Below are 22,253 nucleotides of genomic sequence, written 5' to 3' on the forward strand. Positions count from 1 at the left end.
TTCAAGAACACAAGTCCCACTCCTGCTTTGTTTATGGACTGTAAAGCACTTCATAGTTTGACTTCTAGGGGAAAATGAAATAATTTCAGTCGTGTTTCAGTCTGTTAGCCGGTACAACTATTTAATTTTCTTTCTTTTTTTTCCTCTTTTTCATTTCTTTTCTTTCTCTTGAATACAGAAAAAGAAAAAAACTCATTTTTATTTTCAATTTTTATTAAAAATATTTTTAATTTTTTTCTATATTTTTGCTTTCTGTAAATTTTTTTCAAATTCTATTTTACTTCCATCATTTCATTTTAGTCTACTTCAGTGAATTTATTTTTTCAAATTTTCAATTTTATTTTTTTATTTTGTTTCTTTTTCCCCCTTTTGTCTTTAATCTATCAAGCCACTTTCAACACCCAGACCAAAACACACCTAGGACCTAGCATCATTTATTCAATTGTGTGTGTGTGTGCTTGTTTTTAATTTTTTAATTTTAATATTTTTTAATTTTAATGTTTTCTACATCATTAATTCCTCTTCTCCCTTTAAATGACAAAACGAAGAAATTAACCCCAAAAGAAAGAGCAGGAAGGAATGACAGCCAGGGACTTAACCAACACAGAGACAAGCAAGATGTCTGAACCAGAATTTGGAATCATGATAACAAGAATACTAGCTGGAGTCGAAAATAGATTAGAATCCCTTTCTGTAGAGATAAAAGAAGTAAAAGCTAGTCAGGATGAAATAAAAAATGCTATAACTGAGCTGCAATCTCAAATTGATGTCTTGGTAGCAAGGATGGATGAGGCAGAACAGAGACTCAGCGATATAGAGGACAAACTTATGGAGAATAATGAAGCAGAAAAAGGGAGAGGCAGAAGAGCATGATTTAAGAATTAGAGAAATCAGTGGCTCATTAAAAAGGAACAACAGCAGAATCATAGGGGTCCCAGAAGAGGAAGAGACAGAAATAGCAGTAGCAGGGTTATGTGAGCAAATCATAGCAGGAAACTTTCCTAACCTGGGGAAAGACACAGACATAAAAATCCAGGAAGCACAGAGAACCCCCATTAGATTCCACAAAAACTGACCATCAACAAGGCATATCATAGTCAAATTCACAAAATACTCAGGCAAGAAGAGAATCATGAAAGCAGAAAGGGAAAAGAAAAAAGTACTTAACCTACAAGGGAGGACAGATCAGGTTCAGAGCAGACCTATCCACAGAAACTTGGCAGGCCAGAAAGGAGTGGCAAGATATATTCAATGTGCTGAATCAGAAAAAATATGCAGCCAAGAGTTCTTTATCCAGCAAAGCTGTCATTCAAAATAGAAGGAGAAATAAAAAGTTTCCCAGACAAACAAAAATTAAAAGAGTTTGTGACCACTAGACCAGCCCTGAAAGAATATTTAACAGGGACTTTCTGAGGGGATAAAAGATGAAATATATATATTTTTCCCTCTTTTTTCATTTCTTTTCTTTCTTTCTTTGACACACACACACACACACACACACACATATATGTGAGAGCATCCAAATATATACATCAATTAATCACAAACATAAAGTCATTGATAGTAATACCATAATAGTAGGAGACATCAACACCCCACTCACAGTAATGGACAGATCATCTAATCAAAAAAATCAACAAGGAAACAATGGCTTTGAATGACACACTGGATCAGATGGACTTCACAGATATATTCAGAACATTTCATCCTAAAACAGCAGAATACACATTCTTCTCCAGTGCACATGGAACATTCTCCAGAACAGACCATACACTGGGACTCAAATCAGCCCTAAGTAAGTACAAAAAGATCGAGATAATACCATGTGTATTTTCAGACCACAACGCTGTGAAACTCGAAATCAGCCACAAGAAAAAATTTGGAAAGGTAACAAATACTTGGAGACTGAAGAACATCCTACTAAAGAATGAATGTGCCAACTAAGAAGTTAAAGAGGACATTAAAAGGTATATGGAAGCCAATGAAAATGATAACACCACAACCCAAAACCTCTGGGATGCAGCAAAGGTGGTCATAAGAGGAAAGTAGATAGCAATCCAGGCCTTCCTAAAGAAGGAAGAAAGATCTCAGATACACAACCTAACCTTACGCCTTATGGAGCTGGGAAAAAAAACAGCAAATGAAACCCAAAACCAGAAGAAGACAGGAAATAATAAAGAGTAGATCAGAAATTAATATTATTGACACCAAAAAAACAGAACAGATCAATGAAACCAGAAGCTGGTTCTTTGAAAGAATTAACAAAATTGATACACCACTAGCCAGTTTGATCAAGAAGAAAAAGGAAAGGACCCAAATAAATAAAATCAAGAATGAAAAAGGAGAGATCACAACCAACACAGCAGAAATAAAAACAATAATAAGAGAAGATTATGAGCAATTATATGCCAATAAAATTGGCAATCTGGAAGAAATGGACAAGTTCCTAGAAACATATACACTACCACAACTGAAACAGGAAGAAATAGAAAATTTCAACAGACCCATAACCATTAAGAAAATTGAATTTGTAATCAAAGATCTGCCAAAAAACAAGAGTCCAGGGCCAGATGGCTTTCCAGGGGAATTCTACCAAACATTTAAGGAAGAATTAACACCTATTCTCATGAAGCTGTTCCAAAAAATAGAAATGGAAGGAAAACTTCCAAACTCTTGCTACGAAGCCAGCATTAATTTGATTCCAAAACCAGACAGAGACCCCACTAAAAAGGAGAACTATACACCAATTTCCCTGATTAACATGGAGGCAAAAATCCTCAACAAGGTATTAGCTAACCGGCTCCAACAATACATTAAAAAAATATTCACAACCAAGTGGGATTTATACCTGGGATGCAGGGCTGGTTCAATATCTGCAAAACAATTAACGTGATTCATCACATCAATAAAAGAAAGGACAAAACCATATGATCCCCTCAATAGATGCAGAGAAACCATTTGACAAAATACAGCATCCTTTCTTGATAAAAACTCTCAAGAAAGTGGGGATAGAAGGAGCATACCTCAAGATCAGAAAAGCCATATATGAACAACCCAACCATAATATCACTCTCAATGGGGAAAAACTAAGAGCTTTCCCCCAAAGGTCCTGAGGAACAAGACAGGGATGTCCACTCTCACCACTGTTATTCAACATAGTATTGGAAGTCTTAGCCTCTGCAATCAGACAACACAAAGAAATAAAATGCATCCAAATCGGCCAAGAGGAGGTCAAACTTTCACTCTTCACAGAAGACATGATACTCTATATGGAAAACCCAAAAGATTCCACCAAAAAACTGCTAGAATTGATTCATGAATTCGGCAATGTTGCAGGATATAAAATCAACACAAATCGGTTGCATTCCTATTCACCAACAATGAAGCAACAGAAAGACAAATCAAGGAATCAATCCCATTTACAATTGCACCATAAACCATAAAATACCTAGGAATAAATCTGACCAAAGAGGTGAAAAATCTATACACTGAAAACTATATAAAGCTTATGAAAGAAATAGAAGACAGACACAAAAAAAAAAAATGGAAAAAGATTCCGTGCTCCTGGATAGGAAGAACAAATATTGTTAAAATATCGATACTACCCAAAGCAATCTACATATTCAGTGCAATCTCTATCGAAATAACACCAGCATTCTTCACAGAGCTAGAACAAATCATCCTAAAATTGGTATGGAAACAGAAAAGACCCCAAATAGCCAAAGCGATCTTGAAAAAGAAAACCAAAGCAGGAGGCATCTCAATCCCAGATTTCAAGCTATACTACAAAGCTGTAATCATTAAGGCAGTATGGTACTGGCACAAAATCAGACACATAGAACCATAGAATAGAATGGAATGGAATGGAATGGAATGGAATGGAATGGAATGGAATGGAATGGAATAGAATAGAATAGAATAGAATAGAATAGAATAGAATAGAATAGAATAGAATAGAATAGAATAGAATAGAATAGGAGAACCCAGAAATGGACCCAGAAATGTATGGCCAACTAATCTTTGACAAAGAAGTAATATCCAGTGGAATAAAGACAGTCTCTTCAGCAAGTAGTGTTGCAAAAACTGGACAGAGACATGCAGAAGAATGAACCATGCAGAAGAAAGTGGTCCACACTTTCTTACACCATGCATGAAAATAAACTCAAAATGGATGAAAGACCTCAATGTAAGACAGGGAGCCATCAAAATCCTCAAGGAGAAAGCAGGCACAAACCTCTCTGCTCTTGCCTGCAGCAACTTCTTACTCAACACATCTCCTGAGGCAAGGGAAACAAAAGCAAAAATGAATTACTGGGACCTCATCAAAATTAAAAGCTTCTGTACAGTGAAGGAAGCAATCAGCAAAACTAAAAGGCAACCGACAAAATGGGAGAAGATATTTGCAAGTGACTTTTCAGATAAAGGACTAGTATCCAAAATCTATAACTTATGAAACTCAACACCCAAAAAACAAAGAATCCCGTGAAGAAATTGGCAAAAGACATGAATGGACACTTCTCCAAAGAAGACCCAGATGCCCAACCGACACATGAAAAAATGCTCAACATCACTCATCATCAGGGAAATACAAATCAAAACCACAATGAGATACCACCTCACACCTGTCAGAATGGCTAACATTAACAACTCAGGCAACAACAGATGTTGGCGAGGATGTGGAGAAAGAGGATCTCTTCTGTGCTGCTGGTACAAACTGGAGTGCAAACTGGTGCAGCCACTCTGGAAAACAATATGGAAGTTCCTCAAAAAACTGAAAATAGAACTACCCTAAGACCCAGCTATTGCACTACTAGGCATTTATCCACAGAATACAGGTGTACTGTTTCGAAGGGACACATGCACCCCCATGTTTATAGCAGCACTATCAACAACATCCAAAGTATGGGAAGAGCCCAAATGTCCATCGATGGATGAATGGATAAAGATGTGGTATATATGTACATGGAATATTACTAGGAAATCAAAAAGAATGAAATCTGCCATTTGCAACTATGTGGATGGAACTGGAGGGTATTATGCTAAGCAAAATTATTCATTCAGAGAAAGACAAATATCATATGAAGACTTTAAGAGACAAAACAGATGAACATAAGGGAAGGGAAACAAAAATAATATAAAAACAGTGAGAGGGACAAAACGTAAGAGATTCTTAAATAGAACAAAGAGAGGGTTACTGGAGGGGTTGTGGGAGGGGGGATGGGCTAAATGGGTAATGAATATTAAGGAATCTACTCCTGAAATCATTGTTGCACTATATGCTAACTAATTTGGATGTAAATTTTAAAAAATAAATAGAAATGAAAAAAGATTTTGAACAATGTTCTTTCTAGTTCTCTACATCTCTGAGCTGAAGGCAGAATTTGCTTCATGACCTTTTAAGCTCCATTTTCAGGGGTATACATATTTAGTATTATGTTTTATCATAAAACTATTTTCTTTATCATTATTAATATTTGTTATTATTTTAAGTCTAACTTATCTGATAACAACATAGTTACTCTAGATTTCTGAATATTGTTTCCAATATATAATTTCCATCATCCTTTACTGTTAATTATGTATATATGTTTAAGGTGAATTTCTTATAGACAAATTATACTTGAGTCTTTTTTCTGTTATACAGACTTGACAATCTCTGCCTTAATTGGCGTCTTTAGACTGCTCTCATTTAATATGGTCATTGACATTGTTGGTAAATTCTATCATCTTTCTGTTTTCTATTCATCATTTTTTTCTCCATTGTACTGTTATATTTATAATTTTATGATTTTATTTCCATATTGGTCTATTAATATTTTTATTAAAATTTAATAGCTGTCTTGGGCTTAATTATACATTATAGTTAATAATCTACTTTCAAGTAATTTTAAACAGCTTCATATATATTCTAAAGATCTGACTCAAATTCTAGTCTAGACTCAATTTCTTTATTTTGTACTTTGTACTTTTGCTGTTATAAACTGTAATTTAACATATGTTCAAACCACACTATATCATTACTGTGTTTGCTTAGGACAGTGGGTTTTCTTTTAGAGAAATGAAAATATGGATTAAAAAACTCATCTTTTTTTTCTATTTGTAGTGCTCATTTCTTTGTGTGAATCACGCATTTTCTCCATTATTATATTTATCTCTTTGTCCTTTAACATTTCTTGTTGTGCTCTGATCTGTTGGCAGTGAATTGTTTTTGGTATATGTTGTCCCTTGTTTGTTTTGCCATAATTGGTCACAGACATTATTTGTGCATTTTTGAAAGATATTTTTGCAAGAATTCTGAGGTGACAGTTTTTTTTCTATAGCAGTTTATATATGGAATGACTTTATATATATCACTGCATTTTCTTTTGACTTGCATGGTTTATGATGAGAAGCCTACTTTTATCTAACCTTCATTCTTCTGTATGCACTAGGCCATGCTCCACTCCACCATGCCTGGTTTCATAGGTGTTTCACCCGTACTTTGCAGTTTGTCATTAATTTTGGAATGTTGTTTACTTTTCTATCTTATCTGTGATTATAGTTATAAGTCTATTAAACATTTTTATGTCATTCCACAACTTGCAAATATTTGTTCTTTATTTTTTTTAACTACATACTTTTTTCTTTAGGTGTTTCAGCTTGGGTAATTTCTTTGGACTTATTTTCAAGGTCCCTGATCCTTTCCTCAGCTGTATTGAATCTAGTGATACGGTGTTTTTCATTCTGAGAATTTCCATTGACTTGTTATCATGGTTTCTGTATCTTTGGTCCAATGACCTATCTGATCATGCATGCTATCAACATTTTTTCATTTGTCTTTAACATATATATTTCAACATTTTAAATTCTCTCTCTGGTGATTCCAACATCTGGATCATGTCTGAGTATGTTTCTCTTGATTTCACTGCTTCTTGGCAGTGACTTATTTTTTTCAATCACTCCATAATTTGGGGATAATAGCCAGAAATAGCATATAAGAGAATATCTTCTACCTATATGCTTTTGTGTAGATAAATATTTCTAAATGCCTGAAAATGAATAAATCCTTGACTTTAATAACAATGTTTTCATCAGTCTATCTAGAAGTTGAGCTCTGTGTGTTTTGCTATGGTTCACTTTATGGGACTTTATTTTTTTTATATAAGACTATATGTTTAGTGTGGGGACTTGTTGAAAAAAAGATTGTCCTTAGCACTCCACCCTTAGCTTTGGGTCTAACATTTGCACTAAACCTTACAGAAGGATGTTCTTCTAACACCATTCCACTGTATATCCTTACTCAAAACTTATCATCTGATGGTGAGACAGAAATTGGGGTTGGGAGTGTTTTCTGTAGTTTTGATGAAACCTCAGTTTTAGGCAGGCAACTTGTCAGTAGATACCTGAATAGTGGCTTTTCAATGTCACTGTTTTTGCTCTCCCCCAGCGGTAGTTACATGTTCAACACATATTTTTGAACCCTCTGATTAGACTTTTCTTTTTATTCCTTTGATAGCTGCAAAAAGATTTCCCCTGTACTCTAAGGATGACAGTATTTATTGTTCCTGTCTTTAGGAAGACTTTTTTTTTAATAGGAGAAAAGATCTGGATGAGTTCTATGTCTTTCCTGCATTGTTTTTCTCATCCGTAAGATCTATACTATGATGGATGCTTTCTTAGGGCTCTTGTTAAGTGTGTGTGTGGGGGGGGGGGGTGTGTGTGGATGTGTGTGTACAAGTATATGAGCATGCACATGCATCATTTGGCCTTAACCTATTCATTAACAATATTAGGTAAATGTTTCTCACTGGTGTCTGACTCATTTTGCCCAGTTAAGCAAGCACGTCTTATCTCCTCTCTCAGGCCCATTTTTTCTTTAGTTTTAGAATGGGTGACTTTCTCTGCCATTTATTGGGTTCAACAAAATCATGACTTTCTAACTTTTATCATGGTGGTTGTAAAGATGTGAGTGATGGTATTCCCACCTTTCCACAGTCGAGGAAGTAATCAGAGTGCTGTCCTTGGTTTAAAACATATCTTCAAGTTCTTTGCTTCTCTTTCATAAAAAAAATGGAGAGTGCATTTCTTTTTCTTAAATATAAGCCTGCTTTCATGATTTACTTCTACAAAATGAAATGTAGAAAAAGTGATACTACACGCTTTTCCAGGCTAAGTCAGAATAAAAGATAGTTTCTCTTTGTGTAAATTTCTCAGATTTTTGTTCCTTGAAAGCCCTAAACCTCTGGAAAGGATGCTAGCTTAGTTGAAGCTGCTGTACTGTAGGAAGACTGTGCAGAGAGAACACAGTTAAAGGGGGACACTTGAAGGAGCTTCCCTAGCAGTCCCAGCCCCCGGCCATTTGAATCTTCCCAGTTCAAACATGAGACGTCCAAGTGAAGAAGCAGTCAAGATGACCCCAGCCCTTGGCATTATCTGCCAGAATCCGCATGAGACTCTGAGAGAGCCATTCAGTCAAGCTGCCTCCAAAATTCTAACACAAAAAACAAATGATTGTTTTTAAGCCACAAACTTTGGCGATTTGGTATGCAACAATAGATAGATGGTATAGAATTTTACTTATTAATTCAAATTTATTTAGAAATTTCACTCTATAAAAATCTATGTTGATTGCTTTTCAGAAGTATTCTTAGCGGGTTTTTATATTTGATTTAAAATGAACAGAATGAACATGATCACCATTAGGATAATAGCATTCCAGAAGCTGTTTAAAGTAACAGAAATCAGTTGCATTTTTCCCAATTCCTTACAGTTATGACAAAAGTTCTCAACTTTGGATTGTGAGCCTGTCAGTTTACATAAATAGAAATAGAATTATACAATATTTTGCATTAAAATATTTAATTAAATATTGGGTATTATTTAAAGTAATACCAGAAGAATGATAGATATCTCCTTTACGCACAAATTTACCTAGGTTTTGGCCAGATCATCTCCTTGCCCTTAATATTTGTCAAATTATGTTATAGAGTAAATGTTCCCTGATTCCCAGATCTATTTTAGAGCTCCTTTTTGTTCTTTCATAGGCCCATAAATTTCACTCTCACACTCTCCTATAATTATCTGATTACCATATTGAATAAACTATTTAAAGATAGAAACTATATCTTGTTCAGTTAATATCAGAAACTGATGAATGGTAGCCAATTGGTATTTGATGATTATTGAATGCATTATTATATGAACTTATCAGGTAAAATGTCAACCTCTGTAGGCAGTGGATATAGAGTGGTCCTTATGTTTTTCTTTTGTTTATTTTTTAAAATTTTCTAACATTTTATTTTTGAGAGACTGAGACAGAGCAGGAGTGGGGGAGGGACAGAGAGAGTGAGACACAGAATCTGAAGTAGGCTCCAGGCTCTGAGCTGTCAACACAGAGCCGGATGTGGGGATCGAACTCACAAACTGTGAAATCATGACCTCAGCTGAAATTGGGCTCTTAACCACCTGAGCCACCCAGGTGCCCTTGTTTTTCCTTTTCTTTAGATCCTTGTTCCTCATGCCATAGAACTGAAAGGAAGAGAAGCTCATAAAAGTATTTATTCTTTTTCTACATATTATTTTTAGTGTCCAGAGCAAGAGAAGGAGACATGAAGTTTGATAGTATCTTGGTATAGACTAAGTTTTCCCAAATAAGGGTCTGAAATGTGATCAGCTTTGGGAAGAATAACATAAGCAACTGCATTTGATGCTCACACTACAGATTCTAAAAGTAAATGAAACCAGAGGTGAACATAATTTTATAACCTTTGAATATGTTTGTAAGAGAAACATCCCCAAATCAATCTATACCTAGGAATAGAAGTGTACCTCCTAAGGCTTACATTGAAAGGTGGTTATGTACAAGAGAGAAGGATAGGACTTAAGAATGATTTTTTTTCTTCTAAACTACTAAAAATGTCTTAGATTTCATAATAATTATTATATTATTAAATCTTCATATTTTTAGCTTGAGCTTATAGTTTAGTCAAAACTTACACCTCAGAGGAAAAATGAGAAAACGGACAATTTCAGTACGTATATTTTGTTGAATTGGACAAGGTATACTCAACTCCAACATAGATGCATGTTAAAAATATGTCCACAATTTTTTCTATAATTATTTTTGGTGCTGGCAATAACGTCATGAAATAATTAACACCAGAAGTCTCAAAAAGTACCAGATAAAATATATTTATCATCTTATACGGCATACCATTTTTAGTTCACATCAGAAAAATAGCTTTTACAGTTTGCTACAGATGCTTATTTAAAGTCATATTGTGATTCTTCAGTTTGCTTTGTTTTATTTGTTTTGGTCTAAAGAAGGATTGATTTCTATATTTTTTGTGTATTGACATACATTATTTTTCCATTAAATGAATCATTTTTTACTCATCTTACTATTGTTTTAGTTTTTGGATGACCCAAGATCTTTGGAATCATCTCTTCTATCTTGCATCTACTTTCAAGTATCCCTAATCACTTTGGCCAATAAAAAGCATCAGTAAAAACCAATACATTGCATTTATGACACAGTCCCTTACTAGTCCTCTGACCTTGAGCAAATTACTCAGTTCTTTTGAGCCTATCACTTTGTTTGTAAAAAGGGAAAGCTTTTTTTATGCGATTGTATAAGTGAATAAATTAAGTCATACATACAAAACACTCAGTACTGTGGTAGGCATTTAAGAGATGGATGGCACATTGGACTTGCTTTAGCCCTTTACACCATAGAAACAGAGTCTATGGGTGATATGTCAGGGTGGCCAAGTTTAGGAATTTGAAAACAAACGTCTTAGATTCTCATCTCATTAGTGTAAATACATTGGATGTTTTGTGACTTTAGACAATTTCCTAAACATGTTTTTCATCTCAAATATTATCTATATAATGAGATTAACAGTATGGGAATAATAGTAGTAATCTCCACCTTATGGACTTGTGAGATTTGATAAAATTGGTGAACGTACATTGCTCAGGTAAAAAGTCTAGAAGATTATAAACATTCAAAGATATCAATTGTAATTATTTTGTCTACTAGTAATATGTGATTTAGACTGATTTCTGATAGTTCCAGAATCTTAGCCATGAAATTTGATTGAATTTCTGTATGCTAATAGTGTGTTTAAGTTGGAACATGCACTATGTACAAAAAAACTCTATTATTTAATATTATAAAGGTTTATCTCTAAAATAATTTATAATGGTTCAATTTTTTTTGCATGTTATATTCAACACTTAGAGCATATTAAAGTCTCAGAACCATCAATTTAAATCTCCATTACATAACTTCTTCTGTCAGGGGTCCCTAAGGCCCCCCAGACTCTGTGATTTGCTAGAAGGACACAAGAGAGAAAAAACTGTTATACTCACAACTGGTTAATTTTAATGAAAGGCTACACACACACACACACACACACACACACACACACACACACACACACAAGTACTGCAGAATGAAGTCCAAGAGAAAACACCTAGGTATCCACACCTAGGGGAGTTTCTCAGGGATGCACTTCATTCAGTTAATTCTCCCAGTGACAATGTATAACATTGGCCCGAGTTTTCAGGCACACAAAAAACAGTCATTTGCCATAAATGCAATGTGACTCAAGGCCTCAGGCATATGAAAACACTCGTAGACAAAATATTCCAAAAACTTAGAGATTATCTGCCAGTAGCTGGACAAAGACCAGTTTTTAAAATAGGTCTTTCTTTAGAATATGTAGGGTTTGAACAATGCAGGTCTGCTGAGTTAACATTTTATTAACAATTGTCCTCTTTGTATCATTCTTCCTAATATTTTCCCTCATTTAGCTATTCCTTCTCAAGTTTTCTCAATATCTTTAATAAACTTGTTCCATGTTAAACCTTTTATCATTAATTATTAATTATTCTCATAGTTTACTATTTCCACCCACTTACCATCCATTGGAATATTTGATTTTACATGTGTTTTTTTTTATTTTCTGGTTTCTATATGTATGTTAAATATATGCCTCTTTTTGTAGGTTTTGCTGTCTTTTCATCCTGATCAGCAATTCTGCAAGGTGACTGCTCTATGTCATTAAAATTATTGGACCAAATTGTCTTTATTTTGCTAAAACATAAACTTATGAGGCCTCTGTTATTTTTTTTTAATTTTTGAAGTATGATTTAAATATAAGATTGTAACATGTTTAAAGTGGAAATCATGGGGATTTGATATATGTATACATTGTACAGATATTCCCCCATCTACTTAGTTACCACATTCTTCACCTCACCTCATATATTTTTTGTGAGAATATTTAAGTTCTACCCTATTAGTATATTTCATTATGCAATGCCATGCTGTCAACTGTTGTCACCATGTTTTACATTAGATGCTCAGAATTTGTATAGAATCTTATAGCTGAAACTTAGTACTCTTTCACCAGTGTCTCCTATTTTCCCCAAACCCTAGCCCCTGGCAATCACTTTTTTACTCTCTGTTCTTATGAATTTAACTTTTTTTAAAAAAAGATACCACATCTAAGTCATACCGTACAGGATTTATTTTTGTCTGGTTTATTTCACTTTGCTTAATGTCATCAAGGTCCATCAATATCCTCACAAATGGCAAGTTTTCTTTCTTTTGCTATACACACACACACACACACACACACATATGCACACACACATATATATGTGTGTGTGTTATTTATATATATTTATATGTAAATAATCTCATATTCTTCATCAGTTCATCCATTGACAGAAACTTAAGTTTGTTCCATATCTTGCTTGACATTTGTAAAAAATGTTGCAATCAGTATGGGAGTACATGTATCTCTTGATATCCTGTTTTCATGTCTTTTGGATATATACCCAGAAGCTGGATCATATGTTAGTACTTTCTGAATTTTTTGAGGAGCCTCCACATTGATTTCTACAGTGGTGGCCAATATTGACATTCCCACTGGCAGTGCACAAGGAGTTTCTTTTCTCTGCCTCTTCGCCAACACTTGTCTTTTTTTATGTTAGCCATTCTAAATAGGATATATAAACTTGCTAGTATTTTCTTCACAAACACTACTAATGCTGTATTAAATAAATTAATAATGGTCCAACATTTAAGAATAAAATGGAGTGGAGGCTCCTACTGATGACAGAGAGCCAAAAATATGGAAATTTGAAAAAAAAAGGGGAGGGAGTTGGTTATTGTCGTAGCAGCAGGTACAAGTGATGGGAGAAAAAAAAAAATTGCTGCAGAGTTCCAAAAAGTCTAAGAAATTGGCATCACCACTGATCTGAAAATATAAAAAAGTGGTGGGACTGCTAAGAGGAAGATTTTCTGAAAGTTTATACAAGCAGCACATGTTTCTTCTAGACATCTGCCCCCAAGGCATTAATCACATTGAAGTCAAGTTCCTCACTCTGACAAGAGGTAAGTTATTCTTCCCAGAATATGAACAAACTAGAATCTAGCATCGAGGATCTTAGGCATATCAGAGTGCTAGCATGTGGCCTTTTACTGAAAAGGAAAGGTTTGTAAATAGAGTGAATGATGAAAATGGCCTTTCCTCTTTAGCTCCCAGAAACCTGGTATTATGATTATTTCTATCACAAAAAGATATAAAAATGTATAGAGATGGTTAAACAAAGCAGAAAACATAAACATCAGTAATTCCAAGATACGGAAAATGATGTCAAGTCCCAAATCATCACAGTAATGTACACTTATTTATACCAACATAGTGTAAACTTATTCTGATATAATATTTTAAGATTGACATCATAAACTTGGAGTTACAGTCCAGAGGAAATATGATAGTTGGAAATGTTGGTCTTGCAGCTCTAGTAATCGAGGAGAAGAGAACATGGGGGCAGGGACATGTCTTTATCATTATAATCCCAATAGTGTAATGTAACTTTGGGGATATGTAAATATGATAACTTTTTCTGAAATCTATGTAAAAGTTTAAGAGATGAATAACTTCTGTAGAGCAACTCCTGTATTATGTGGTCAACATAAAGGAATGATGATTTGGCTCCAGGCAGAGAAAAAAGCTGATTGGAATTTCAAAGGGTCATGTTGCTACACACTATTTATTGGTCATTTAAAACAGTTGTTTTGACAATGCTAAGTGCTACTGAGGTTGCACAGCAAAAGGAACTTTCATTCATTACCGGTGGGAACACAAAATGGTACAACCACAATCAAAGAAGGCTACACACTTTTAAGATTCCAATTGTAGGACATTTGGGAAAAGGAAAAACTATGGAGAAAGTAAAATGATCAGTGGCTGCCAGAAGTTCAGGGGATGGGATGAATGAACATTCAAAGCACACAGGATTTTTAGGGGAGTTAAAATAATATAAAATACCATGCATATGTCGATTTGCATCATCATGCATTTATCTAAACCCTCAGAATGTACACCACCAAGAGTGAACTGTGATATAAACAATGAACCTCGGGTGATTATAATGTGTTGATGTAGGGTCAGCAAATTAACAAATGCACCACTCAGTGGGAGATAGTGGAGAAGATCATTCATATGTGGGGGCAGGAGGTATAGGGGAATTCTCTGTACCCTCCTTTTTAAATTTCCTGCTTTCATGGACCGTAAAGGTCAGCCAGAGGTGAAAGATTAGCTTCCCTGGTGTTTTTGAGCATGCATCCGGTCTAGGGCATGCCTATGGCCTCCTATATTCTTCTGTATAAGTGAACTTTTCAGAACACTTATTCCTCCACATACTCTATCCCAGTCTCTTCCTTCCCAGACTTTTGGGTGTTGTGCCATCTATAATCCCTTGTCTTAGACAGCTGTAGCTTGTATATTGTTCTTTAAATCCTTTCAGCATATACCACATAGGAGCTTGTTTCCACCCTGAGAATGTTCTGAAGTTGGGGAAGCGAAGGCCAGCAAACCCCAAAGCTATACCTCAAGAAGCCACCAGACAAATCAAATTCCACAACTACAATTTTTTTGACTAAAAGGTCCTCATTGTTCACTCTAGTGTCAGCAAGCTATACTGGGGATGTGTGCCCCTCCCTGTGACCATAACCAAGCTTGGGGTGAAGGATGATGGACAGTTAAGTTAAAATGCAGTAATGCTTCCTTACTGAAATTTAACAGCTTCTTTATTAAGCACTTCTCTGGCTGTTGTAAGATTTTGATTCAATTGCAGAGCTCAAAAGAAGTTTATTCTGACAAATTTTCGCCAGCCTAATTGTTACATTAGTAGAAAGATAGACATTTGGAGTTCTGTACTCTGCCATTTTGGGCGCATCATCAGCAAAGTATTTTCTACCCTCCAAATATAGCTTGATTAATAGTTACCATATATTTACTGCAACAAAAACTATACTGGATTCTAGCTGGAACTTATTCCTTCAGATGTTGAACATTAAAAATATTTTGAAGTTTTAAGGAAACCAATTTGACAATAAATTTCATATATTGAAAAAAAAGGAAATCAATTTGACAGTAAATTTCATATATTGAAAAAAAATATTTTGAAGTTTTAAAAACAATGTAAATAATCAAATCACAGTGGGCAATACTTTAATGACCCTAAATCTGACAATAATTGTACAGAGAGTAAATCATGGTACAATCAAAGCCCAAGTGTTTGGAATGGCTACCAAGCAATCCTTTCCTTTATAAAGGATGATTTTAGGGTTGAAAAAAATTATTGTGAACATAGAGCGTTGTGCCCACAAGCAGAATGTCTACTTGGCCAGCCTAAAATATAACTACAATAAGATTTTACAACATGGATAAACATCCTTTTATATCATATTACGTCTAATGTCACAAAGTAGTAGGATATATAGTATCTATCATGTCAGTACCTAATTTTCTTCCGGTCATTTCCTGTCTCTTTCTATTGCTAATGAAGAAAAGCATGCTGTTACTACACAATTGGAGACTGATTGGAAATATCATAAGTATTTTAGGATATTTTCATTGCATTAATTGCATGCTTATGCTAGGTAGCCTTGTTTATTTTTCCATTCATAAATTTTCCTTTAAATACATATATAATCTGTGTCTGTATTGTCAAGTATTCCAATTTTACATTGAATGTGATCCTTAGATTTTGAGGAAATACTGGTAACTGTTAATCTATCCAGACTCACAGGGAGAAACATTCCTTTGTGTTGTTTGTGTGTGGTATTTTTATCTTAATCCTAGTTATACATCCTGAGTATGAAACTGGAGATCGGGTGGGATCTAGTGACTAAGGGCAGTGTTTATGTTCATTTTAAATGTTGTATTCTTCCCTCTTGTAATCTGGACATTTCTTTAAGAATTCTTTCTGCATGTTGCCTTCCCCTGGAGCATAAAAAGGAACCAAAGATGGCAAATCACAAGTTTGGTTCCTTAATCCTTTGAGTTCTGAGCTTTGCCTTAGAAAATTCTTTGGAAATCGGCCACAGATATGCAGCATATCTGTGAACAGTAGCTCCTTTTGTCCCCGAGGTCTTGTCTTGGATTCTTCCAGTGTCCATTATTCCTTATACTCCCACTACTTCCAGAAGCAGGATGGTTCAGTGATTCTACTCTCCTACCTTTTTACAAAAGTTGGAAAAAAAAATCTCTCTCAGACAAGTGTGGGAAGACCTAAAGAAGGGATATTGAGAGCTGTCAGTGCATTTTTTCACTTTCCCCTTTCACAAACTTTTGTTTATGAAAACTCTTGTTATCTATGAGAAGGGATAATCACTAAGGAGAAATTAAACCATTTAACTTTATTTAATTGTACTTTTTTAATTTTAGAAAATACTTTGGGGATGGTGCCTTGAATATGATAAAATTCAGATGTGTTGTCTATTTATCTAAGTATCCATCTAATATAAAAGTGTTCTTCTCATAATTAACCATGGCTATTCCTTTAACAGTGTATCACGGCAATTGGAATTTAACTGCAGGTTTAAAAAAATAACATTTTTATTACAATATGCAGAGATTTTCACTTTAGATTTTGATACTCTGGAAGGTATGAATGAAATTCCTTTTCAACCTAATCTCGCCTGTTAATTTTTAATGATTTTTGTTTAAAGCAGTTTTCAGAGTGAGCATCTTTATGACTATTTAAATATTATGCACACTATAGACGTGTGCCATCACCCGACTTGTTTTCTTTCTTCTCTATATTTTTTTTTCTTTTTGTAGTGATTGCCTAATTTTTATGTACTTTACTATTCATCACTAACTCACCATCAAACATCCTGTCCAAGACTCCATCTTCTGACCATAAGTTTGAGGGTCACTCTTTAGTGTGAATTGTATGCTCTCCAGACCCCTTGCACCTGAAATACCTGAAGACTTCTCTTCCGCATCATCTTCAGTATCTTCTCTGTCCCTCCCTCTGGTGCTGGAAACCCTGGGTCCTGGAACTGTGGCTTCCTCCTTCTTGCTTTACTATCATTTTGTAAGATATCGTTCTTTGTAAGATGACTTTCTGAGAATGTTGAGAGTATTTGCATATCTAGGGATGCATCTATTTTACATTCACACTTGTCTGATGATATGACTAGTATAGAATTCTAGCATCGAAAATAATTGCGTACAGATCTGAATTCCTTGGTGCTTTAAAATGTGGATTCCAGGACTGTTTTAAGTCTTTTGAAACTGTAACTCTCAATCATTTAAGTGTGTGCGTATGTGTTTGTGTGATTTCTCTCCGGAGGCCTTTAGAATCTTCTCTTTTATTTCTTGCATTTTGAATTTCAACAGTTTAACAATGATGAGTCTTGGTATAGAATTTTAAGTTAGATTGTCCTTCAGTATGTAGAAATTTTTTTTTATGTAGTTGATAATTTCTTCCCCTTAGTTTTCTCTGCGTTCAGTTTTGGGGATTCTTTTACTTCGTTGTTGGACTTCTTGGCTTAATATTCTAATGTTTCTACTTGTTTATACCTTTTTTTGTTTTCATGTACAATTTTTACAATGTTTGTTTGTACAAACTAGCGGAGGGGCAGAGAGAGGGGGAGAGAGAGTCCCAAGCAGGCTCTGTGCACAGACAGTGGTGCAGGTTCCATCTCAGGAACTGTGCAATGGTGACCTGAGCCAAAATCAAGAGTCACACGCCTGCCCCACTGAGCCACCCCAGGCGTCCCTCATGTGCAATTTTAAAAGAAATTTATTGGCTGAATATCCAACAATTCTAATGTTTGTTTAAATTTTTAAAGCTTATTTTTAACCCTTATAGATCCTTTTTATTCCTAAAGGATTCCCACTATATATTCTCCTGTGAATAAAACAGCATCCTATCAATGAGTCATTTAGTTTGTTTTCTTTCATTATGCAATGGCTTAGATTTTTCTGTTGATCTGTTTTATTCTTTTATTTTAGAAGCTTTCTTCAAATCTGTATTGGACCTAGTGGTTTGTTTACACGTAAGAAGTGTATCTCTATGGAGATTAATGTATCTCTATGGAGATTAATGAAAGCTTTGTCTTTGATGAGCATCACTATTGGTCGCTCACACTGGAACCAACTATTTCTTTTTAAGGAAAAGTAACTGCCATTAACATTTGACCCATTATTTGGAGCTAGTATGTTTCACAAAAAGAATTGTCCAACCTGCCCTCATTATCAGAAATGTGGCAAGTGTGGGAAATGCTTCACCATTCAGTATGTACACTTTATCAATCAGTCCGCTTATTCTTATATATTCCCTTGCCCTCATTTGTGCTTTGGGTTTCCAAATTCTCTGATTTGACCTTCTGAGAGAGAACAAACTTGCATTTCTTTACCATGTTGATGGTTGGCGTTTTAGTTTGCAGTGGCTACTATAACAAATTAGTCACACTTGGTGACTTAAAACAACAAAAGCTTACTTTCTCATGGTTCAGGATGCTAGATGTCTGAAATCAAGGTCATGGCAGAATTGTACTCCCCCCGGCCACCCTGCAAGCTGATGGGGGATGGTGGGGTGGGCAGGATGTGTCCCTTGTTCCTCTCAGCTTCTGATGGCTTTTGTCATTCCTTAGATGGTGGAATTGACACGCTCTTCTGCCTCCATTTTCACATCACCTTCCCCTCCATTGTCTGTGTCTTCTCTTTTTCTGTATCATATGTCCCTCCATTTTTTTTCTTATAAGGATGCTTATCATTAGATTTAAAGCCCGTGCTGGTGACTCCTGCTCCGAATGAGTTTACATTCACAAGTTCCGATGGTGAGGAGTGGACATATCTTTTGGTGGGACACTATCGGGTAGTTTTATGACAGCACAGTTCAGAGAGGATCAGGATTTGTTTTTCTTGTACAGGCTTTATACCAATCTTTTCATTTTTTTCAATGTTGCACCAAATCCTCGTTTTAGAGGCATTTGTTAGAGAATATTCTGGGTTCTAGGCCATACATTGTTTAATGTGATTTTTTTTTGTCACTATAGCCACGGTTCTTCTGTACTTCTGCTATGATAGTTACCCTCTTCCAACTGCTTTCCAGCTTCCATAATGTATTCAGCCACACTTAGCTACTGTCACCTTTTCTGATCTCCTTGTCATTATATTCAGTGACTCTTATAAATGTCCTTGTATGAGTATTTTAAGAAAGGTTTAACAGGAAGTTAGGGAAGTAGAGAATCATATACATTGTATTTTCTGTGCTCAAGTGGAGGAACTATAACTTATTTTACAAAATCATAAACATTATAACATGTCTTTTTAATAGTATTGTCTTGTTTTTGTAAGTTTCAATGACACAAGAAGAATAATTATAATTTAAGGCTACATTTGGAACATAGGAGTAATGGTATACAGCTTTTTAATCTCCATGTATTAGTGAAGTGCAACAAGGTGGGTTTTGTTTTGCTAATTACTATCAACAGACATTAAATTCTCTAGAGCATATAAATGTCTTGTAAAGATTATGAGTGCCCTTCCACTAAAGCTCTTTTTCATTCTCTGAAAGCATTTGGCAAATTTACTGTTTCATGAATCAGCAAGCTTTGACCCTGCAAATAAAATAATTAAAGGAGGGATTGTGTAAATCACCATTCATAATTAATGTTTTCTAAAAAACAGGTAGATCTGAAAATATTTGTCAGTCCAAATCCACCTAATGCATTTATATGAGTATCTTAGGTTATACATAGTACCTCCTAATTCATCTTGCTGATGTTTGTTTTCTCAAACACTTTAATGGCTGAAAAATGATCCATCAATTTGCTATCAGTTGCTCGGTGTGTGGTCAACTTGACCCAACTGAATAGTCTACAGTTCCCTTAAGCTAACTAACTAAATAATAGTAAAAAAAATAAAATATAGTAAAACTACATTTAAAGAAGTTAAAAGATTGCAATAGTTTATAGAATTCATAATAGACTAGCGATCAGGATCAGTGTGTGTGTGGATCCCTCCTCATGTGCTATTGACTAAGTCAATCTACCTTCTGGATTTCAGTCTCTTTATTTCTAAGAGAAGAACATTTGCTTGCAATTTTGTATCAGAGTCTAGCATATGGTGCATATTCAGAATTTTTGAATGAACACATTGCTGGTTGGAAGGATTAAATTGTGGATGAATTAAAGAATAAAATATATATTTTAAAGGTTTACTGAAAAGCCAAAAGCCATGAGGAGAATTTTTGCTAGGAGTTTGGACTTCTAAAATAGCAATCATTTTGTGCAAGCTGGCAAAACACTCATTAAATATAAACCTATAAAATCCATTTATCCTTGAAAAGGAGGAAATGGTAGGGAACAGTTACCTTTTCTCTGCTGCATCTACTGATTTATTTACCAATGAACTACCGCAGACAGTCAGAAAAGGACTCAGGGAAGAATTGAAGTCTCAACCTTCTATTTAGCTTTAAAACCCAGACTTCTCTCTATCATTTCTTCTTGTTATCTATTTTATGATCTTAGAACTCATAATACCCTGGGTAAACGGCATTCTAGTTGCATAGGATACTTAAAGAAGTTGTTTTGGGAATTAGATCATACACTTTGAATTTTCAATTCTCTATTATGAAATGTACTTTAACTTGTACTATGGAGAAAACATTTACTTGTGAAATCCTTGGTACATAGGTACTCACAAAACATTGAAAAAGGTAGCAAATGCACTGCTCCACAAACACTGCTGACTTAGTATAATTTACTTTATTTATTTATTTATATATTAATTTATTTATAAATTACTCGTTTATTTCATTAAAAAGTGGAAACAAATGCATCCTTTTATTAGTCCATATCATTTTAGGGTGAACAAGGATATGACTTGAAAAATTATATAATGGTACATATTTTTCTAGTTTATTTATTTTGAGAGAGAGAGGAAGAGGGAGAGTATCCGAAGCAGGTTCTGAACTATCAGTGCAGAGCCTGAGAAGGGGCTCAAACTCACAGACTGTGAGATCATGGCCTCAGCCAAAGTCATATGCTTAACCTACTGAGCCACCCAGGTGCCCTGGTATACATTTTTTATATTAAAAAGAAATGAATAATATGAAAAATGAATATTAATTAATTAATATGAAAAATGAAAAATAATATGAAAAAAGAAATGAATAAAATGAAAAAGAAATGGATAATAAATATATAAAATCTAGTAATTGAAACAGGCAATATAGTGAATGAAAAATGGTATACAAAGAAATGCCTAATATGCAGAAGTCCAAAAGAGATACGCACATTAACTCTTTTTACAGAGAATATAATTACAGTGGCATACTTTTAAAAATAAGAATAGGGGGGCGCCTGGGTGGCTCAGTCGGTTAAGCGGCTGACTTCGGCTCAGGTCATGATCTCGAGGTCCGTGAGTTCGAGCCCCGCGTCGGGCTCTGTGCCGACAGCTCAGAGCCAGGAGCCTGTTTCGGATTCTTGTCTCCCCCTCTCTCTGACCCTCCCCCGTTCATGCTCTGCCTCTCTCTGTCTCCAAAATAAATAAACGTTAAAAAAAAATTAAAAAAAATAAATAAAAAATAAAAATAAGAATAGGGGCGCCTGGGTGGCTCAGTTGGTTAAGCGTCCTACTTCAGCTTAGGTCACAATCTCGCGGTCCATGAGTTCGAGCCCCGCGTCGGACTCTGGGCTGATGGCTCAGAGCCTGGAGCCTGCTTCCTATTCTGGGTCTCCCTCTCTTTCTGCCTCTCCCCCATTCATGCTCTGTCTCGCTCTGTCTCAAAAATAAATAAACATTAAAAAAAATTAAACAAAAAAAGAATAAAGCCTAAATTAAATTTGCATATTATGATTACAATAGTTTGATGTTCAAAGAACACAAGTTCAAATAATACAAATTAAATAATAGTTTATTTTCAAATGTTTATATTTCCAATATTTCAAA

The sequence above is a fragment of the Prionailurus viverrinus genome, chromosome A1 (assembly GCF_022837055.1).
Source record: "Prionailurus viverrinus isolate Anna chromosome A1, UM_Priviv_1.0, whole genome shotgun sequence".
NCBI lineage: Eukaryota > Metazoa > Chordata > Mammalia > Carnivora > Felidae > Prionailurus > Prionailurus viverrinus.